Source organism: Caretta caretta, chromosome 10 (assembly GCF_965140235.1).
Source record: "Caretta caretta isolate rCarCar2 chromosome 10, rCarCar1.hap1, whole genome shotgun sequence".
Classification (NCBI taxonomy): domain Eukaryota; kingdom Metazoa; phylum Chordata; order Testudines; family Cheloniidae; genus Caretta; species Caretta caretta.
Genome location: NC_134215.1, coordinates 64,490,940 through 64,512,494, shown reverse-complemented (window position 1 = coordinate 64,512,494; position 21,555 = coordinate 64,490,940). Strand labels below are relative to the sequence as shown.

Here is a 21,555-nt window from a genome sequence, read left to right as displayed (position 1 = left end):
AGGAGTCCAGGAGAGGTGGCTGTGTTTTAAAGAAGCCTTATTGAAGGCACAGGAACAAACCATCCCAATGTGCAGAAAGAATAGCAAATACGGCAGGCAACCAGCTTGGCTTAACAGTGAAATCTTTGATGAACTTAAAAAGAAAGCTTACAAGAAGTGAAATTTGGACAGATGACTAGGGAGGAGTATAAAAATATTGCTAGAGCATGCAGGGGTATAATCAGGAAGGCCAAGGCACAATTGGAGTTGCAGCTAGCAAGGGATGTGAAGGGTAACAAGAAGGGTTTCTACAAGTATGTCAGCAACAAGAAGGTGGTCAGGGAAAGTGTGGGACCCTTACTGAATGGGGGAGGCAACATAGTGACAGATGGTGTGGAAAAAGCTGAAGTACTCAATGCTTTTTTTGCCTTGGTCTTCACAGACAAGATCAGCTCCCAGACTGCTTCACTGGGCAACACAATATGGGGAGGAGGTGAGCAGCCCTCCATGGTGAAAGAACAGGTTAAGGACTATTAGGAAAGCTGGACATGCACAAGTCTATGGGTCCAGATCTAATGCATCCAAGGGTGCCGAGGGAGTTGGCTGATGTGATTGCAGAGCCATGGGCCATTATCTTTGAAAATTCGTGGCGATTGGAAAAAGGCAAATATAGTGCCCATATTTAGAAAAGGGAAGAAAGAGAATGCAGGGAACTACAGACTGGTCAGCCTCACTTCAGTCCCCAGCAAAATCATGGAGCCGGTCCTCAGGGAATCCATTTTGAAGCACTTGGAGAAGAGGAAGGTGATCAGAAACAGTCAGCATGGATTCACCAAGGGCAAGTCATGCCTGACCAACCTGATTGCCTTCTATGATGAGATAACTGGCTCTGTGGATATGGGGGAAGCAGTGGATATGATATCTCTTGACTTTAGCAAAGCTTTTGATACAGTCTCCCACAGTATTCTTGCCAGCAAGTTAAAGAAGTATAGATTGGATGAATGGACTATAAGGTGGATAGAAAGCTGGCTAGATTGTCGGGCTCAACGGCTCGATGTCTAGTTGTCAGTCAGTATCAAGCAGAACGCCTCAGGGTCTGCCCTGGGGCTGGTTTTGTTCAACATCTTTATTAATGATCTGGATGATGGGATGAATTGCCCCCTCAGCAAGTTTGCAGATGACACTAAACTGGGAGGAGAGGTAGATACGCTGGAGGGTAGGGATAGGATACAGAGGGACCTAGACAAATTGGAGGATTGGGCCAAAAGAAATCTCATGAGGTTCAACAAGGACCAGTGCAGAGTCCTGCACTTAGGACGGAAGAATCCCATGCAATGCTACAGACTAGGGACCGAGTGGCTAGGCAGCAGTTCTGCAGAAAAAGTCCTGGGGATTACAGTGGATGAGAAGCTGGATATGAGTCAACAGTGTGCCCTTGTTGCCAAGAAGGCCAACGGCATATTGGGCTGTATTAGTAGGAGCATTGCCAGCAGATCGAGGGACGTGATCGTTCCCCTCTAATCAGCACTGGTGAGGCCACACCTGGAGTATTGTGTTCAGTTTTGGTCCCCCCACCACAGAAGGGATGTGGACAAATTGGAAAGAGTCCAGCGGAGGGCAACAAAAATGATTAGGGGGTTGGGGCACATGACTTATGAGGAGAGGCTGAGGGAGCTGGGGTTATTTAGTCTGCAGAAGAGAAGAGTGAGGGGGATTTGATAGCAGCCTTCAACTACCTGAATGGAGGTTCCAAAGAGGATGGAGGTAGGCTGTTCTCAGTGGTGGCAGGTGACAGAACAAGGAGCAATGGTCTCAAGTTGCAGTGAGGGAGGTCTAGGTTGGATATTAGGAAACACTATTTCACTAGGAGGGTGGTGAAGCACTGGAATAGGTTACTTCGGGAGGTGGTGGAATCTCCATCCTTAGAGGTTTTTAAGGCCCCGCTTGACAAAGCCCTGGCTGGGATGATTTAGTTGGGGACTGGTCCTGCTTTGAACAGGGGGTTGGACTAGATGACCTCCTAAGGTCTCTTCCAACCCTAATCTTCTATGATTCTATTTAAACTGGCTAAATAAAATAATGGAATTTAATAAATAACCCCTAGATAAGAATCATTAAACTACAGCACTACAAAATGGATCCATTCATTCCACAGATCAGTTTACAGCACAGTATACTTCATCCAAACATTAGGGCATTAAATACATACCCACAGCAGAATAAAGAGAGGGGCTGATTTATCATTGTACTGCACCTTGTGTACTCACTTGCAATAGTACAAAGACAGTGTAAAGTCAGCGTGAAATGCTAGCTTCTAATTTACCAATTTAGATGCAAGCCAACAGTGAATTGGCCTGAAGGATCAATGTACTTTGTTTATATTGCAGGTAGATGCAGGGGTGTGTGTGTGTGTATTTGGTGGAGAGTGTTTATTTCTGGGCTAATTTTGGACTCTTGCCTGAATAAGGGCTGCAGGATGTGGCCCTTTGAATCATGCTAAGGCACAAAGGTATAGCCATGATTAAAGTATGTTAACAATGCATTCTGTTCTATGTGGATTCTTATACTGGTTCTTCACCACCAAGGTATCTGAGTGCCTTCCAGTAGTGCATTAAGTGACATGCGTAACATCTGCCACGTGTGGTTCATTTTCTCTTTCATTCTCTCCCCAGGGGAATTGTGTGTGCAATAAAGTGTTTTGTCTTGGTTTGGGGTTTGTTTTTTTAATGTACATGCTGCTGTTTGTTAATGCTAGAAGTGCGCCTGGCATGTGGAGCGCAAGGTGGTGAGGTTTGTGATGATCCTTCGTTTTTGTGGAAGTTTATTCAACAGTCTTGGACCGATGCCAGAGAAAACTCTGTCTCTTACACAGATGATATTTACCTTTTAGGTAGAAAAGTTCCATTGTGCCAAAAAGAGTGGTGTTGTTGACTACAGTCCTCATCTCAAAGTTTTAGGCAATAGTTTAGTGATGATATTGTTATGCTGTTATGTTGGTAGTGGTGGTGTGTGTTGGATATATGGTAGCTATGTTTCATTCAGCCCAAATGAGGGAACAATTAAATGCCTCTTTGTTTAGTGATAGCTGATACAAGACAAGCCACTGCTCAAATCACAGAGCTGCATGGCAAGACCGGAGCAGAAGCTGAGATCTTGTCTACACTTGAAAGTTAATTTGGATTAAATTAGGGTGTGAATTTAAAGCATGATAGCTATTCCTGAATAACTCCATATGCGGACACACTTACTCCAGAATAAGAATGTCCACCATGGAGTTATTCCAGAATAGCTATTATGGAACAACTCCATGTGTAGAGAACCACTGAGCCATGCATGCTCTGATCTGATTGCAAATGCAGGGTTTGGGGATTGATCGGATTATAGCTCCATGTGTGTCTACATGTAGACAAGCAGAGATACAGCAGGAAAAAGCCAGAGAAGCATTGGAGGAAACACAGGGGGATGGCTTCTTTTGTGTACAGTGCTAGCTGGCGAGGCTTGAATTTCTGAAAAAGGAAATTGCCTAGTGTTTGATTCTTACTGAGTTCAGGGAAATAGGTTTTTTATGTTCATTCTTTGTAAACTAACAGGATGGCACCCAAGAAATACCTGACTCCATCAATTTCTCTTCCTGATGGAAATGCCTGGCCAGGGCCTGAATATTGGCTAACCACTTGGGGCAAAAGAGGCAACAGTATTTTATGATCTGCTTGGCTATGTGGACTTCTTGGGTCAAATTCCGACCTGTTACAAGAGGTACAGTATGCTGTTAATTTGTGGATTTCCCCACCTCTGAATTTGCTCCCTTGCATAATGGCTTAACTGCTACTTTTTTTAATTTAAATGTAAAAAGTTGATAATGATAATAAAACATACACATGCATTTAATATTCCCATACTGTTCCCCCCTTCCCATCTTTTGTTCCCTGTCAATAAGCAAGATCTTTCATGAGTGGCTTGCTCACTCAGAAAGTGATTCTACATTATTTCCTGCGGAAGTGGGGTGGCTGTAAAGAAGCAGTAATTCCTTTACATTCTATAACCATGACATTTTTCTCTATCATCATGGAGCATTTGACTCATATGCCCTAGAAAATAACTCCTCACTCCCACTCTGCACTCATACATTGAGCTGAGATCTCAACCTGGCCTGTAGTTCTGAGATGCAAACTCATGATTAAAACTGCTTGATGCAGGAGGTCAGTTATTCCGTATCCTGAGCCTCAGGCGTTCATAAAGCTGCTATTTAGGGGGGAGTGTAGGGAATTGAAAGAGGTGTTAATGCTTTTTAATGTCTGTCGAAGTCACACACAAAAGGCGTCAGAATATGTCTAACTCAGAAAGGGGGGAAAGATCATTACAGGGCTCAATCCTGATTCCTTTCAAGTCAGTTGGAGTTTTACCGTTGACTTTAATGGGAGCAGGATCAGGCTGTTGAATGTCATCCATTCGTGTGGTTTTTTTTGGAAAAGTCAATATTTTGTTTGTGAAGAGTTAAGAGGTCTGTAATTTCTTATGCAAGGATGGATGTGTGAGGAGAGAGAATGAATGGCAGAGACTTAGAAGTGTAAGCCAGTACTTTTCTCATAATGACCTTACTCTCTCCCATTGCAATACATTAAAGTACATTGAGAAATTGGCCAGAGCAGCAGAATCCAGACCTGAATCAGGATTTTAAACTCCTCAAAATCCAGATCTGGGGTTTGGTTAAGACTCATCTTAAAGATAGGGTTAACTGACATTTGGAACCAGACCTGGGGTTGGAAATGAGCTGCCTAGTCTTGTCTGGTTTGTTACAATACTCTCAAAACATGCACAGTTCAGGGCTGCTTGCGTACACAGATTTGATATAGGCTCATCTCTAATTGCAGTTATTCAAAAGGCTTCTTCTTTGTCTGATTGCATAAAATGGTATTTGCATATGGACTAAAAAGCAACTGCCTGTCTAACTACTCACAAATGCACTCGCCAATCAGAAATCTTGAGAATTTGACTCAAATTCTGGTTAGTAACCTTTGTTTTATGAGCTATAAGTCTCCCTTATGCTAAATTTGTGCTTTGTTATTTTAAATTCTAAAAGGCATGGGGAACTGTGTTGATGAAAAATAAATGGAGTAATCATGGGGGAAACACTCCTCACATCCGTTCTTCAGAGAGAGATTCTGATCTGCACATGAGGATTTTAGAACCACCACCAGGAAAACCTAGCTCTCAAATCTAGTTCTGACAGTATCTCAGTTAAATACAGCGCTCTTGGCTGCCATGAACTCCTGTCATCCAGACTCCTCTAGCCTGTGACTAGCTGTCTTGTACTTCTCTCAATGAGCCAGACATCCTGCTAAATGCTTAGATGCACATCTTCAAAGTGCTTCAGGGACTTTTAGTCATCTGATTGTCCCATTGATTTTAATGGGAGCCCCAGGACCAGAGCCCCATATATTACTTGTAGAGATTGATTCAGGGCTCAGATACGTGCCTAAGACCTCATTTAGTCATTTCTGTATAGAGAGGAGTGAACTATTCCTAACTAATTCTTCATTCTATGAATGTTACCCTTTTTCATTTTCCAGAGACTTTGATTTTTATGAATTTATTTGTTATTTGAAATTACTTGATTATTTCTTGCAAACATGTTTTAGCAATTGGATTCCTCATAAACTCTTTGGAGACTCCCAATGAGTCAATAAAGCATTAATCCTAACATTCATTCTCATGTTTATTATATAATTAGGTATTTTAGGAGTAAAATCAGGAATGGTTAATCAGCAGAGCATTTACACCAAACTGCTTATTAATATGAGTTTGATTTGTCCTGAGTAATGACGCATAAGTAATCACTAGTAAATATGGCAAGGATTTAAGAGGTATATGAATGGAGTGTGACTATAGTTAACTAGTGGAGCTTATCTCCTCTCTGCTCTCCTTGGTGGTTTTGTCAGCATTAAATTCAGGCACTGGATTTACTATTATTAGGTATTTGTTTAAAGTCTTGGTCATAAGAGTAATAATATGGTAGCACCCACTCGTGGTTCAAGCCCCCACTGTGCACACACATAACAAAATGACAAAGGAGCTTACAATGTAGTATGTGACACAACTCTCTAGTTAGCATGTCAGATTAGCTGCAGAAAGTTGGGGGCTTTTCTCCTGTAAACAGGGTCCAGATCCAGGACCAAACTTGGACCCCTTAGACAGAGCATTTCTCCTAGCTCTGAAGGACACCCTCCTGAATGGCCTGTGGCCTTCCTCCCACTGCGGAGTTCTTTTACCCTTGCCCCAAATGAGGCTGGTGGATAGCCAGAATGAGGCAGGGAGCTGCCTTGCACTTGCTGCTGACCTCAGGGCCTTGGTCTAAAGGTTCTGTCTTAACCCTCCCCTGCCCGTATATCTCCTGAGCATGTTTCTGCTAACATTAAAAAATACCATCCTAAGCGTTCTCTGGGAATGCTACAATGCTCAGTACTGAGCCCAGACCCCACTCTGATCTGTGCCTCCTCCCAGTAAATCCCATCTACAGTGGCCAAATAATCACGCTCACATTTCCTGTTAACCACAAGGAAAATGGAGTCCATTTCCTCTGTTCGACTTTCTTGAGAGACTCCCTTGTGATTTTTTTCCCTCCCCCCATTGAGTATTTCTATATCGTATCTCACTTTCTCCCCTCGCCAGTCAACCCTCTTTGCTAATTTGGTAGTTGTTTTCTTTGCCCCTACAATGTTATTCTCTCAACACACCCAGAGCCAATGCCCTTGGCAAGACAGCACCCTTATAAAATTACTTAGCAGGCTGCCTGTGTCTCTGCGGTGGGCCTTGGGGAACTATCACACTCTCTGCTGCATGCTTTCTTCTTTCCTAGAGATCTAACGCAATACTGTGACTAGTTACTTGGAGCTATATTTCCCTTTGTCCTGGAAAACTTTTATTTATTTTTAGTAAACGCTTGTCAGTATTTCTAACATTGTGCCTCCAGCCCCGTGGCCTGGATTGAAGCCACACAGCAGTCTGACAACCTGTTAGGCAAGTCTCCCATCAGTTAGGCTGCAGCTGTCATTGTATCTATTCTTAGCCTTCTTGTTACATGTTTGCAAATATCATAGGCTGCAGTTTCGGTGCTTTTTGGTTTATTTCTCTTCCATACCCAATTGAGAACATTTCATCTCATCTCCAGAACTCCTTGGCTCATTTCTTGTTCTTGCTTTCTAACCATCATAGCTTTATTATCCTATTTATGTATCCTTAGCAAGGTTACTCATCTGTTCTTTTTATAAATCCAGCTCTCTTTTACCCTAAAGCTCCTTAACTTGGGCCTTTTCGTTACTTTTTTGACATGCAACACTAAACACGGGGTTAGATCTTGATGCTTTACACTTCATTTTCCACTATTTCAGTACTTTCTCTAATATATATATAGACTAGCTAATCGCCATTTAAATCCACCATATTAAAATTATATCATCCCAGAGATACCATCCTTAGGAGCTGTTTTACTTCTGCTGGTGTTTGGACTATGGTCCTTTGCATTACATTAGTAGGTTCATTGCGGCTGGAAAGAGAAGCACCAACAACGTGTAACCTGTTAGAATTCCCTTTTCTACGCTCTTCCATTTGCAGTTTCCTGTTCCTCTGTAAACATCATGAAAATTGTTTTATAATAGTTTTTTTTTTGCCAGCTGCTGCTCTTTGCTTGGTGGTCCTTGATGCTAATATTTCATCCAGTAATCTACAGAGCACAGCCTTGTTTATATTAGCCAAATTAAACAACAACACTTGTGCATTTCATTTTCTTGTTTTGCTTCCCATATGAAATGGGAAGTCAGAACTGGTGTGTTCCAGCAAGATAGCAGAATCATAGAATCAGAGAAACGTAGGACTAGAAGGGACCTAGATAGTTCATTTAGTCCAGTCTCCTGCACTGAGGCAGAACTAATTATTATTTAGACCATCTCTGACAGGTGTTCATCTAACCTGTTCTTAAAAATCTCCAATGACAGAGATTCTACAACCTCCTTAGTTAACTTGTTCCAGTACTTAACTACCCTTACAGTTTGAAAGTTTTTCCTATGTCTAACCTAAATCTCCCTTGCTGCAGTTTAAGCCCATTGCTTCTTGTCCTAAGGAGAGCAATTTATCACCCTCCGCATTATAACAACCTTTTATTTACTTGAAAACTGTTATCATGTCCCCCCCTTCACTCTTCTTCTCTCTAGATGAACAAACCCAATTTTTTCAATCTTTCCTCATAGGTCATATTTTCTAGACCTTGAATCATTTTTGTTGCTGTCCTCTGGACTTTCTCCAATTTGTCCACATCTTTCCCAAAGTGTGGTGCCCAGAACTGCACACAGGACATGTCCTCTTTGGCCTGATTAAGAGAGAGATATTGAGATCATATAGAAATATATTTCACTGGCCTGGCTCAGCCATTGAACAAAAATATTGAAATCATTTCATTTTCCTTTGCTCCCATCGTTCCTAACAATGTGTCTCCAGCCTGTTTGCAGCTTTTGCAGGCAGAACATGACTTGTCCATCATGCACATATTGGAGCAGTTAATTTGAAATCAGCTCTTGCTGTCTTGGCTAAAGTCCCTACATCTGTATATAGGGGAACTGATAAAAGGGCATTTTCAGTGGATGGCCTGCAACTCTGGAATTCACTCCTCCCCTACCCACCCTCCGCCAACCATATTGCAAAGCCCATTTCTGTGCTGAGCTATTTGTTTGCTGCCATTGCATATTTGTTATATTTATGGCTTAATTTAGAGGATATGTCTATTTAATTTTTATATTGGTCAGTTTATTTTGTTTTTTAGAAGTTCTCTAAGGGCCTGATCCAAAGCTCATTAAATTTGGGTCAGTGAGAGAATTAGAATGACTCTGTATCCCAGTGGTTAGGGTGCTCTCCTGGGCAGTGAGAGACTCAGGTTCAAATCCCTGCTCCATATCAGGCATAAGGGGGGACTGAACCTGTCTCCCACATCCTGGGTGAATGCTTTAAGCACTGCACTAATGGTTATAAGAGGGGACTCCTTCTCCAGCTGTTTTAGGTGTGCTCTAGACAATCTGCTGCCCTGTCCTCATAGGCCTGGGGTGGCAGGTTTGGCCTGGCTACCAAGTAGCTGTTTGTAAGCAAGGTTTGGGCTATCTTTTAAAGATTGGGTGGGGTTTTTACCTAGTTGTGACCTCTAGGGCTTTTTGTTTATCTCAGCTCTTTTTTTTTTCCCCCTTGGACCAGACCTTGCCCCCCATGACCAGTGTGATGGTGCTGGGATGCAAACCCCACCCCACATGACTGGATGGCTTTTTTAGACCAATCAAGCTATTTTCTTTGAAATTTAGTGGCTGCTGGGCCTATCTTATGATGCTATCAGCATGCCCAGCAGCAGACATTTAGGTGGCTTGTGAACCTTAATAGCGGAACTTGCACGCCTAGGAACTTTAGATGACTGCAGGGGTTTTGTGAGTGCTGGTGACAAGTTAGCAACTAAATGTTGGACCTAGGTGCCGAAAATGGCAGTTAGATTCCTAAATCGCCCTTGTGAATCCAGCCCTAAATGCCTATGGCACTTTTAAAAATATAGGCTCTGAAGTCACAAGAACATAAGAATGGCCATACTGGGTCAGACTAAAGATCCATCCAGCCCAGCATCCTGTCTCCCGACAGTGGCCAAAGCCAGGTGTCCCAGAGGGAGTGAACCTAACAGGTAATGATCAAGTGATCTCTCTCCTGCCATCCATCTCCACCCTCTGACAAACAGAGGCTAGGGACATCATTCCTTACCCATCCTGACTAACATCCTCGCTAATAGCCATTAACCTCCATCTAGGTGCTTTAAAAATGCTACCCACTGTGTTTAAGGCACATACTGGTGATCTGCGCTGCAGATCTCGGGAAGAATTAGGTATGAAGTGCTGGAGGTTTTTTTCATTTATATATGGAACAGTACATTTCCCATGTAAATAAGACCCCAAACTCTCCCGCTCAACCACTGAGCTTTTCAACTCTTTTGAAATTATAAACACTGTTAGAACAAGCTGCCGTCATGTACACAATGCTTAGATGGCAAGGAAATGCAGTTCATACAGTATTTATATTACCCCAGTAAACAAAGACAAGTAAAATGTTTTACTTGTAAACATCGGTTCCAAGAAAAGCAATGACTATTACTTGCTGATATCATGTTAGCAGTTCTGAACATGTCTGTGTTTTTGTCACCCTTTTTCTAAGACGTATTTATAAGATGTTTCTTATGCTTAATGGCATGTAACTCTGACTCTGGTTTTGAGGACATAGCATGCAACATTGTTTCATGATTTATCTTTTTAAAGGGCCAGATTCTCTGTGGGTGTAAATGGCTCCTCGTGGTTTTTATCTAGAAAGGGTTTTACAGTTAGTACATAAGAACCAATGGGAGGAATGCTAAAAAACATACGTGGGCCTGAGATGGATGATTTGCGGATCATTGTCTCATCACCTGAATTCTAAACAGTGGTCAGGTTAGCAGGGATAATCTTTGTAATACTTTGAAGGCCCTAGGCCAAATTCAACCCTGGTGTAACTCCACTGAAGCCATCGGTTAAGTCAAAACTATTAATACTATTCATATAAAATGCACTGGCATTGACACTGATATGTGGGGATTTGGATTATGGAGAACCTTTAGAAACAGTGAGACTCTTTAACAAAACCCTTTACAAGAGACAAAAGCTACTTCTAAGAGTTAAAAGAAAAGGAGTACTTGTGGCACCTTAGAGACTAACCAATTTATTTGAGCATGAGCTTTCGTGAGCTACAGCTCACTTCATCAGATGTTTACCGCGAATACAGACTAACACGGCTGTTCCTCTGAAACCTTCTAAGAGTTAGTGATTACTAAGAAGGTATGTAAAGATAGCTTCCAAACATAAGGAACATGAGCTTATTACCCGAGGGAAGAAGCATCAAAGTCTAGTGACAAGCACAGAACTAGGAACTGAGTTTTTGGTTCCATTCCCAGCTCTACCCCTCACTCACTCAACCTCTCTGTGCCCCAGTTACCCCATCTAAAATGGGGAGAGTGTTTTCCTACATTATGGGTGTGTTGTGAAGCTGAATTAATCTCTGAGGAAAGGAGCTGTGGAAATCCATGCTGATGGTGTCGTATAAAACATACAGTTCTGCTATGTTGCTGCACATAACACATTGTAGCATATAATTTACTGGGGATCACGTTCATTTCACATACAAAAGGTCCCTGGTTAACTATATAGTGTAAGGCCTTCAGAACATGGATTATGCCTTCATATGCATTTATACAGTACATAATACAGTGGTGCCCTAATCTTGATTGGGCCCTTTAAGCATTGCTGCAATTTGCATAATATAAATAATCACTTAATCTGTTTCACCTGTATACTATTAAGTGGAACACAAGCAACTCATAATAGAAAATAATAAACAGACTCTTGTGTATGCGTAGGTATACCATTTAATAAAAAGCACATGCAGAAGACAAGGCACTGAATAAAATAGCCCTGCATAAAACTAGGCATTCACTTAAGAGAAGAAAAATGTCACTGAAAGCTGCAAGATCATTAGCATTATTATGCATGAGGAGTAGGCAAGGAAGATGTTACAAGAGGAACAGAGTCATTATTCAAATATCTTGGAAGACAGACCATCATTGCTGGTGGAGAGAGAACAGGACTAGAGTAGCATCTCAAACATTAAATTATAAGGGGACTGAAGCTTTAACTTTAAAAAGTATCTCTGAGTTTCTGTGTTGTTTATTATTGGAGATTGCCTTTTCCCCAAATACCTAGATTCTATATAGTTCATATGGAACTCAACCATGCTTCAGACACTTCAAGGTTCTTCAGGAATTAGAGGGAAACAGAGACAGCCTTAGGTTTTGTGTGGTCTTTGTGTGAAATGAGATATGCTGGGCCCCAGGCAGACATTGATACCCACAAAGCCACACTGGGCTGGAGGGGAGTTTTGACAGCTGAGTTGGTTGTAGAAATGTGTTAGTAGAAGAATGTGGGAGAGTTCTGCGAGGGCGATCAGGGCACTGTCACTATGGGATTCAGAAGGTTTGGACCTAAGATTCATTATTATTATTATTTTATTTATTTATATTGTTGCAGCAGCACCTAGGACCCCTAGTTATGGATAAGGACCCTGTTTTGCTAGGCACTATACAAACACAGAACAAAAAGATGGTCCTGCCCTACAAAGCTTACAGTCTAAGACCTTGTCTACACTCCCTGCCTTCAAGTGTAGATACAGTTTATATCAGAAAAAGAAATTATGGTATAGCTTATACCAGATCCCCAAACAAAGTAAGCCATACTGCCAAAAGAACTTTTTTGCCAGTCGACATTAGGAGTTTTACAGGCATAGCTATGTCACCAAAAAAAAAAAAAAAATTACACGCTCACCCGCTCCCCGCCACCAACAAAACTAAGCTGGCAAAACATTTAAGTGTAGACCAAGCCTAAACAGTTCATCATAGTGGACCAGCAGTCGGGGTGTGTGTGTGTTGTGTTGTGCATGCCGATGGTTTCATGCTGGAATGGGACATTGTTGGGGTGGGGCCTCCAAAAGCCCGGGGCCCTGTACATTGTCCAAATGGTCCATTCCTGTGGCCAAATTGGGGGTGAGCTTAAACAGAAAGCAGAGGTGTTCCCATTTCAGACAAGGAGTGAGCACACTAGGAGAGAGGATGGTTGTGTAGTTAAAGCGTGTAGGGTTCTGTTCCTGCCTCTCCTGAGCAGAAGTTCCAGTTGAAAATGTCCAACTTGTTCCAATAGCCAACTAGATTTTGGAATCAAGCAGAATATTTATTTGGTCTACTGGTTCCTGGGGCAAGTGAAACTAGTAAAAAGCAACAGAAACTATTTGAAAGATTCTAACAGAGGGTACATAGCAAATGAAGATATGATTGTAGCAGGGGTAGGCTAGCTTGCGCTGAAGTCCGTGCTGCCACGTCTTCACTACTGTTGTTAGCTGGGCTAGTGAGATTAAAGCCAGTCTGGGTGTGCCTACCGATACTACAGTCACAGTTTAATACCCTGAATCGACTGGACTTTACACTAGGGCTGCCACAATCCTTCTGAATCTTGGGCAAGTCACATAATCTCTCTCTGCCTCAGTTTCTCCATCTGTAAAGTGGGGATAAGGAGACTTCCCAGGTATACAGGGGCCTTAATACGTTCATATTGCCAGGGGATCTGAGATCCTGTGATGGAAGGTGCTGTTCAAATCCAAAGTAGTATCACAGCATATGGTATGTAGTATTAAACAAGAGTGGTTAGTGGACTTGTATTATAATTTTTTTCTGAATATGAAAGTGTAAATATTTAACCAGGTGACACAGAGTCCATTGGTATTAATTATTTGTTAAGAGTTTAAACTGACATTTAGTAAGTATGTTAATTGATATTGCACTAACTGAGGAAGATACTTGCAGAAAGTGCCAATTATCTGCTTCAACATTCCTGGCAATTTGAGTTTGTTAGTAAGAATCTAATTACACTAGTTTATTGCTGATGGAATTACATGAGGAGTAGATTTCTCTCTTACATACTTACTAGACCTCAATAAGTGATCCTTAGCAGTCTGTTGCTATTCAATTAACAAGTAATAACTTCCTTAATGAATCTAATTGAAATGCTCATCTGAGTCCAGTACCTAATATAAAGTGCTCAGGGTACTTTCCAGTGTGCTAGTCTTGTTTACTTAACAAGAACGAAATGTGGCCACTAAGGATAAGGTGGCTATCGTGATGAGAACTCAGGCGGTGTTAATAAATCCCTGCCTAACATGATCAGGAACAATTTGCCAGGTTAGTTCTAGGCTGTTTAAATATCTGGGGAATAAATCAAGATATTTGTGCCTGAGGATTTAAACTCTCAGAAGGGATTCTGCAGCATGAAATTCTGTTTCTAGCACATTAGCTCTGCCTCTTGCAGGCACAGTGGATGTAAAAATACTTGGTGCTCCACTGGGATGGAGCTCTGTAGCTAAACCCTTTGCAATGCTTTGGATATTTTACTTTTAAGTTCTTGTTTTAGTTTGAGTCTTTTAAATAGTTACTCCCCCCACCCCTTTATGATTCTGCACATTCAGTTTAAGTGACTATTAGGAATGCAATGCTGGATGTATTTAATGACCTTAAACAATGTCTACAGCTAAAGGCAAAAAGTGGAGATAAGCAGGGGTTTATAGACTTCCATGTTTGTATCCAGGAGACCATTTTACCAGTGATGTAGGGAAAGTTATACTTAATCATCTTGAATTCAGTCTCAGTCCACAAGCATAACCCCAATGTGTATATATTCAGTGAAACCTGTCTTAAGTGGTCACACATGTGGCCAACGACAATTGGTTGCTAAGCAGAGAGAGCTTTATAATAAAGGTGGAGAAGAATTGTACGTAGTATGTTTGGAAATTTTTTGGGGTGGTCTCTTAGGCTAGGATTTTCCTTTATAGGGGTAATCTCTTCTATGGGTTTTATTATACATAAAATAAAAACAGGCTTGGCCACTGTCATTTGTAGGGTGGGACGTGGGAGAAACAGCTGGTTTCAAAAGCTGTTTTAGGGGTTCAGAAGTAAAACATCTTTATTCTTTAAAATGGGATTTATCAGGTGATTGGTCTTTGTGGCCAGTAAATTGTCCCCCCCCCCCCCCTCCAAAATGAACAGTTTAGTGTATTTGGAAAAATGACTGTGTAGGCAGTAACCTTTTCTCAATAATTTTTAGTAGATAGAGTTAGTGTCACAATAACATGATAGACTCTAATAGCTTCAGCAGTCTGTCATGTCTGTTAGCTACATGCCGATGAGTCCCTCACTATTCACTGAGTCAAAAGACCTTAATGATCCCTTTGCAGCTTTGCTGGTTATTGGAGCAAAAATATGTACATCTTGAAAAAGACTGCGAAATTACACATAAAAAATACTTTGACTTTCATGAACTTCCATTGAACTTTCAAGGTTTAACACACATTGCATAAAATTAATGCTTTTGGCCTCGCACGAACTTATAAAATCTGAAAAAATCCGAGTTCAGGCCAGAGTTCTCAGTGCCAACTTTTGAAACATCTTTAGGTTTGAACAACAACAGCAACAGCAAACTGCATAAATTTATTAATATTTAAAAATCTCACCCCTTCCAAAAACCCCACCCACCGCAACAATAATAAACTAAAAACCTCTCAAAACAATCCACAGCTTTAAACAATTCAAACATTTTTTTAAATGCCTGGGACTTTGTAGGTTGTTGGTTCAAAGCCATCCCTTATCTCTGTGTAATGGCTGTTTGGCCTCTGTGATTTTCTTTGGACGAGGGTGGTTCGATCAGCTCTCCATAGATGGCTCGGTTCTGTCATGTTGCTGGTGGATTGGTGGTTCTCACCACAACTGGCACCCTGATTGATAGTCTCAGTGGAAAGGCCAAGGGTTAAATGTCCAAACGACTGTGGGGATTTTCAGAGACAAAAATGGCAGTTAGGTGCCCAGCTCTTATTGATGGGATGGGCAGCCCCACACTGGACCAAGGAAGGAAAGATTTAACAGTCTGTCCTGTAGGCAGGGCTCATACCAGCTCCACCTTGCAACAGTTAGCAGAAATATCAAGCTTGGAAGGAGGGTATAAAAATGGAGAAATCAGGCTTCTAAGGGAGATTGCCCTGAGAGAGGGACTTTGGGTCTGAGCGAGAGGGGACAGGATGTAGACTGAGCTGCCATGAGCTATTGGCCTTAGGAGCAGCCATGCAGAGGAGAAGGCTTGTACTGGACTTTATCTTGTTCATTTGTTTGTTAATAAAGTCAAATCACAAAAAGGTGTTAGTTTTGACCAGGGCATGCTGAACTGTGGTTTAGAGCAGACGGGAAAGTCTATATAAAAGCTAGTAATATGCTAGATTTCAGTATAAACTGCTGACCTTGTTTGCCAGTGTGGTATTTGCTGCAAGATTTCTTTAGAAGTCAACATCATAAAGCTGTCTACTCTGTCAGCCAATTTAAGATCAAACAATTCCCCCCCCCTCCCAAACTCACATGAGTGGTTTCTAAGTGGTTTTATTCTGAAATGTGACAAACAATATATTTTTGACAATTGATTGTACTTTGTGTCTTATGTAACTCTGTTTGACTCTTAGAACTGATTCATGGTGGGCACAGCTAAGGACTTTTGAGGTGCATTCTCCTCCTTCTTGTATACGCATAAATCTCAAAGGAATTAAAGGAAGTTATTTGTTCCTAAGGAGGAGAAAATCCACCTTTGACTAAACGTTCCAGCAATGCATATACATAATCAGGAACCTGCAAGGTGTTGTAACACAGAGTAGACACTCAGGATAGTGGAAATGTAATTTTTGAAATCTTTCCAGACTATCAACCCCAATTATGGAGCAGTTCTGAAATTACATGTGACTTCTTCACAGCTTGTACTTTACATAACCTAGATTTTGATCATGTCACTTTATGTGTAGGACTCACATGGAGTTATATTTTAAGGTTGGCTTATGTCCTCTGGGAACTGAACAATGTAGTTCTCTTAGCCCTGGTCTATACTAGGACTTTAGGTCGATTTTAGCAGCGTTGTAAACCTGCACCCATCCACACGATGAAGCCCTTTATTTCGACTTAAAGGGCTCTTAAAATCGATTTCTGTACTCCACCCCTGACAAGTGGATTAGCGCTTAAATCGGCCTTGCCGGGTCGAATTTGGGGTACTGTGGACACAATTCGACGGTATTGGCCTCCGGGAACTATCCCAGAGTGCTCCATTGTGACCGCTCTGGACAGCACTCTCAACTCAGATGTACTGGCCAGGTAGACAGGAAAAGAACTGCGAACTTTTGAATCTCATTTCCTGTTTGGCCAGCGTGGCAAGGTGACCATGCAGAGCTCATCAGCAGAGGTGACCATGATTGAGTCCCAGAATCGCAAAAGAGCTCCAGCATGGACTGAACGGGAGGTACGGGATCTGATCACTGTATGGGGAGAGGAATCCGTGCTATCAGAACTCCGTTCCAGTTTTCGAAATGCCAAAACCTTTGTCAAAATCTCCCAGGGCATGAAGGACAGAGGCCATAACAGGGATCCGAAGCAGTGCCGCTTGAAACTGAAGGAGCTGAGGCAAGCCTACCAGAAAACCAGAGGGGCGAAAAGCCGCTCCGGGTCAGAGCCCCAAACATGCCGCTTCTATGATGAGCTGCACGCCATTTTAGGGGGTTCAGCCACCACTCCCCCAGCCGTGTTGTTTGACTCCTTCAATGGACATGGAGGCAACACAGAAGCAGGTTTTGGGGACGAAGAAGATGATGATGATGAGGTTGTAGATAGCTCACAGCAGGCAAGCAGAGAAACCGGTTTTCCTGACAGTCAGGAACTGTTTCTCACCCTGGACCTGGAACCAGTACCCCCCGAACCCACCCAAGGCTGCCTCCTGGACCCGGCAGGCGGAGAAGGGACCTCCGGTGAGTGTACCTTTTAAAATACTATACATGGTTTAAAAGCAAGCATGTGAAAGGATTAATTAAATCCATGTAAATTAATTAAATCCATGTAAAGGATTAATTTGCCCTGGCATTCGCGGCTTTCCTGGATGTACTCCCAAAGCCTTTGCAAAAGGTTTTTGGGGAGGGCAGCCTTATTGCGTCCTTCATGGTAGGACACTTTACCACTCCAGGCCAGTAACACGTACTCGGGAATCATTGTAGAACAAAGCATTGCAGTGTATGTTTGCTGGCATTCAAACAACATCTGTTCTTTATCTCTCTGTGTTATCCTCAGGAGAGTGAGATATCATTCATAGTCTCCTGGTTGAAATAGGGTGCTTTTCTCCAGGGGACATTCAGAGGAGCCCGTTCCTGCTGAGCTGTTTGCCTGCGGCTAAACAGAAATGTTCCCTGCTGTTAGCCACGGGGAGGGTGGAGGGTTGAGGGGGTAGCCACGCTGTAGGGGGAGGCAAAATGTGACCTTGTAACGAAAGCACATGTGCTATGTATGTAATGTTAACAGCAAGGTTTACCCTGAAAGAGTGTAGCCACTGTTTTATAAAATGTGTCTTTTTAAATACCGCTGTCCCTTTTTTTTTCTCCACCAGCTGCATGTGTTTCAATGATCACAGGATCTTCTCCTTCCCAGAGGCTAGTGAAGATTAGAAAGAAAAAAAAATGCACTCGTGATGAAATGTTCTCTGAGCTCATGCTGTCCTCCCACACTGACAGAGCACAGACGAATGCGTGGAGGCAAATAATGTCAGAGTGCAGGAAAGCACAAAATGACCGGGAGGAGAGGTGGCGGGCTGAAGAGAGTAAATGGCGGGCTGAAGACAGGGCTAAAGCTCAAATGTGGCGGCAGCGTGATGAGAGGAGGCAGGATTCAATGTAGAGGCTGCTGGAGGACCAAACCAGTATGCTCCAGTGTATGGTTGAGCTGCAGCAAAGGCAGCTGGAGCACAGACTGCCACTACAGCCCATGTGTAACCAACCGCCCTCCTCCCCAAGTTCCATAGCCTCCACACCCAGACGCCCAAGAACGCGCTGGGGGGGCCATCGGCTAACCAGCCACTCCGCCACAGAGGATTGCCCAAAACAAAAGAAGGCTGGCATTCAATAAATTTTAAAGTTGTAAACTTTTAAAGTGCTGTGTGGCATTTTCCTTCCCTCCTCCACCACCCCTCCTGGGCTACCTTGGTAGTCGTCCCCCTATTTGTGTGATGAATGAATAAAGAATGCATGAATGTGAAGCAACAATGACTTTATTGCCTCTGCAAGCAATGATTAAAGGGAGGAGAGGAGGGTGGTTAGCTTGCAGGGAAGTAGAGTGAACCAAGGGGCGGGGGGTTTCATCAAAGAGAAACAAAGAGAACTTTCACACCATAGCCTGGCCAGTCATGAAATTGGTTTTCAAAGCTTCTCTGATGCATACCGCGCCCTCCTGTGCTCTTCTAACCGCCCTGGTGTCTGGCTGCGCGTAACCAGCAGCCAGGCGATTTGCCTCAACCTCCCACCCCGCCATAAACGTCTCTCCCTTGCTCTCACAGATATTGTGGAGCACACAGCAAGCAGTAATAACAGTGGGAATATTGGTTTTGCTGAGGTCTAAGTGAGTCAGTAAACTGCGCCAGCGCGCCTTTAAACGTCCAAATGCACATTCTACCACCATTCTGCACTTGCTCAGCCTGTAGTTGAACAGCTCCTGACTACTATCCAGGCTGCCTGTGTACGGCTTCATGAGCCATGGCATTAAGGGGTAGGCTGGGTCCCCAAGGATACATTTTGGCATTTCAACGTCCCCAACAGTTATTTTCTGGTCTGAGAATAAAGTTCCTTCCTGCAGCTTTTGAAACAGACCAGAGTTCCTGAAGATGTGAGCGTCATGTATCCCACATTGATGTTGGTGAAACGTCCCTTGTGATCCACCAGAGCTTGCAGCACTATTGAAAAGGACCCCTTGCGGTTTATGTACTCTCCAGCTTGGTGCTCCAGTTCCAAGATAGGGATATGGGTTCTGTCTATGGCCCCACCACAGTTAGGGAATCCCATTGCAGCAAAACCATCCACTATGACCTGCACATTTCCCAGGGTCACTACCCTTGATATCAGCAGATCTTTGATTGAGTTGGCTACTTGCATCACAGCAGCCCCAACAGTAGATTTGCCCACTCCAAATTGATTCCCGACTGACCGGTAACTGTCTGGCGTTGCAAGCTTCCACAGGGCTATCGCCACTCGCTTCTCAACTGTGAGGGCTGCTCTCATCTTGGTATTCATGCGCTTCAGGGCAGGGGAAAGCAAGTCACAAAGTTCCATGAAAGTGCCCTTACGCATGCGAAAGTTTCGCAGCCACTGGGAATCGTCCCAGACCTGCAACACTATGCGGTCCCACCAGTCTGTGCTTGTTTCCCGAACTCAGAATCGGCGTTCCACCACATGAACCTGCCCCATTAGCACCATGATGCATGCATTGGCAGGGCCCATGCTTTCAGAGAAATCTGTGTCCATGTCCTGATCACTCACGTGACCGCGCTGACGTCGCCTCCTCACCCGGTATCACTCTGCCAGGTTCTGGTGCTGCATATACTGCTGGATAATGCGTGTGGTGTTTAATGTGCTCCTAATTGCCAAAGTGAGCTGAGCGGCCTCCATGCTTGCCTTGGTATGGCGTCCGCACAGAAAAAAGGCGCGGAACGATTGTCTGCCGTTGCTCTGACGGAGGGAGGGGCGACTGACGACATGGCTTACAGGGTTGGCTTCAGGGAGCTAAAATCAACAAAGGGGGTGGCTTTACATCTATGAGTATTTCAGGTAGGACTTCACAGAGGGTTCCAATAAGAAATGGTGCACCTAAGTTATTGTTCTTATTGGAACAAGGAGGTTAGCCTGGCCTCTGACTGATACATGCCTAGATTTACCTCGCTGCACCTTCTCTGTGAGTGACTGCAGTGTGACGTAGAGGAATGAGTCCCCTAGACAGGGGAGGGGGGGGAAGAGCAAATGAGTACAAAACAAATCTGGTCTATTTCTTGTTTTGATCCACTCCATCTATCTTTTAGATCTTTGGCTGGCAGCAGACGGTGCAGAAGGACTGCATGCCATCCACATCTCATGGCTGCTTGGCAGAAGATGGTGCAATACGACTGCCAGCCATCCTCATCTCTTGCCTGCCCGGCAGAAGATGGTGCAATATGACTGCTAGCCATCCTCATCTCTTGCCTGCCCGGCAGAAGATGGTACAGTATGACTGCTAGCAATCCGTATCGCCTGCCTGCTCACCATAAGACGGTTCAATAGGACTGACTGCAGGACTAAAGAGAATGACCTGGTCAAGTCACTCCAAATTTAGCCCTGCGCCCATGTCTGCCCAGGCGCTTCTGGCCGACGTGGCCAGGAGCACCTCGGACATGACAATGACGGCTACCAGTCGTATTGCACCGTCTGCTGCCAGAAGGCAATGGGTTGCTGCTACTGTGTAGCAATGCAGTACCGCGTCTGCCAGCACCCAGGAGACATACGGTGACGGTTACCTGAGCAGGCTCCATGCTTGCCGTGGTATGGCGTCTGCACAGGTAACTCAGGAAAAAAGGTGCGAAACGATTGTCTGCCCTTGCTTTCACGGAGAGAGGGAGGGAATGGGGGCCTGACGATATGTACCCAGAACCACCCGCGACAATGTTTTAGCCCCATCAGGCATTGGGATCTCAACCCAGAATTCCAATAGGCAGCGGAGACTGCGGGAACTGTGGGATAGCTACCCACAGTGCAACACTCCAGAAGTCGACGCTCGCCTCGGTACTGTGGAAGCACTCCGCCGAGTTAATGCACTTAATGCACTTAGAGCATTTTCTGTGGGGACACACACAGTCGAATAGATAAAACCTATTTCTAAAAAACCGACTTCTATAAATTCGACCTAATTCCGTTGTGTAGACATACCCTTACAGATGCACACTTCATGCATGTTAAAGAGAATTATTGCCTATTGTTGTAAAACTAATAGTCTATTTCCAAACTTCCCTTAGCCTGCGGAAGAATGGTTCAAAGTAAGTCCTAAAGATGAGGATTTAAACTTTTATGAGGAAA

General features: G+C 43.5%; 1 long non-coding RNA gene across 1 annotated transcript in view; it reads left to right on the top strand.

Annotated features, from left to right (window-relative positions):
• LOC142073396 (uncharacterized) overlaps positions 1–20,899 on the top strand; it is a 171,664-nt gene extending 150,765 nt beyond the window's left edge. Inside the window, exon 3 of the long non-coding RNA XR_012670245.1 lies at positions 20,529–20,899. This is a non-coding gene — a long non-coding RNA (uncharacterized LOC142073396). The remainder of the gene's footprint in view (positions 1–20,528) is intronic.
• Positions 20,900–21,555: the final 656 nt, after the last annotated feature.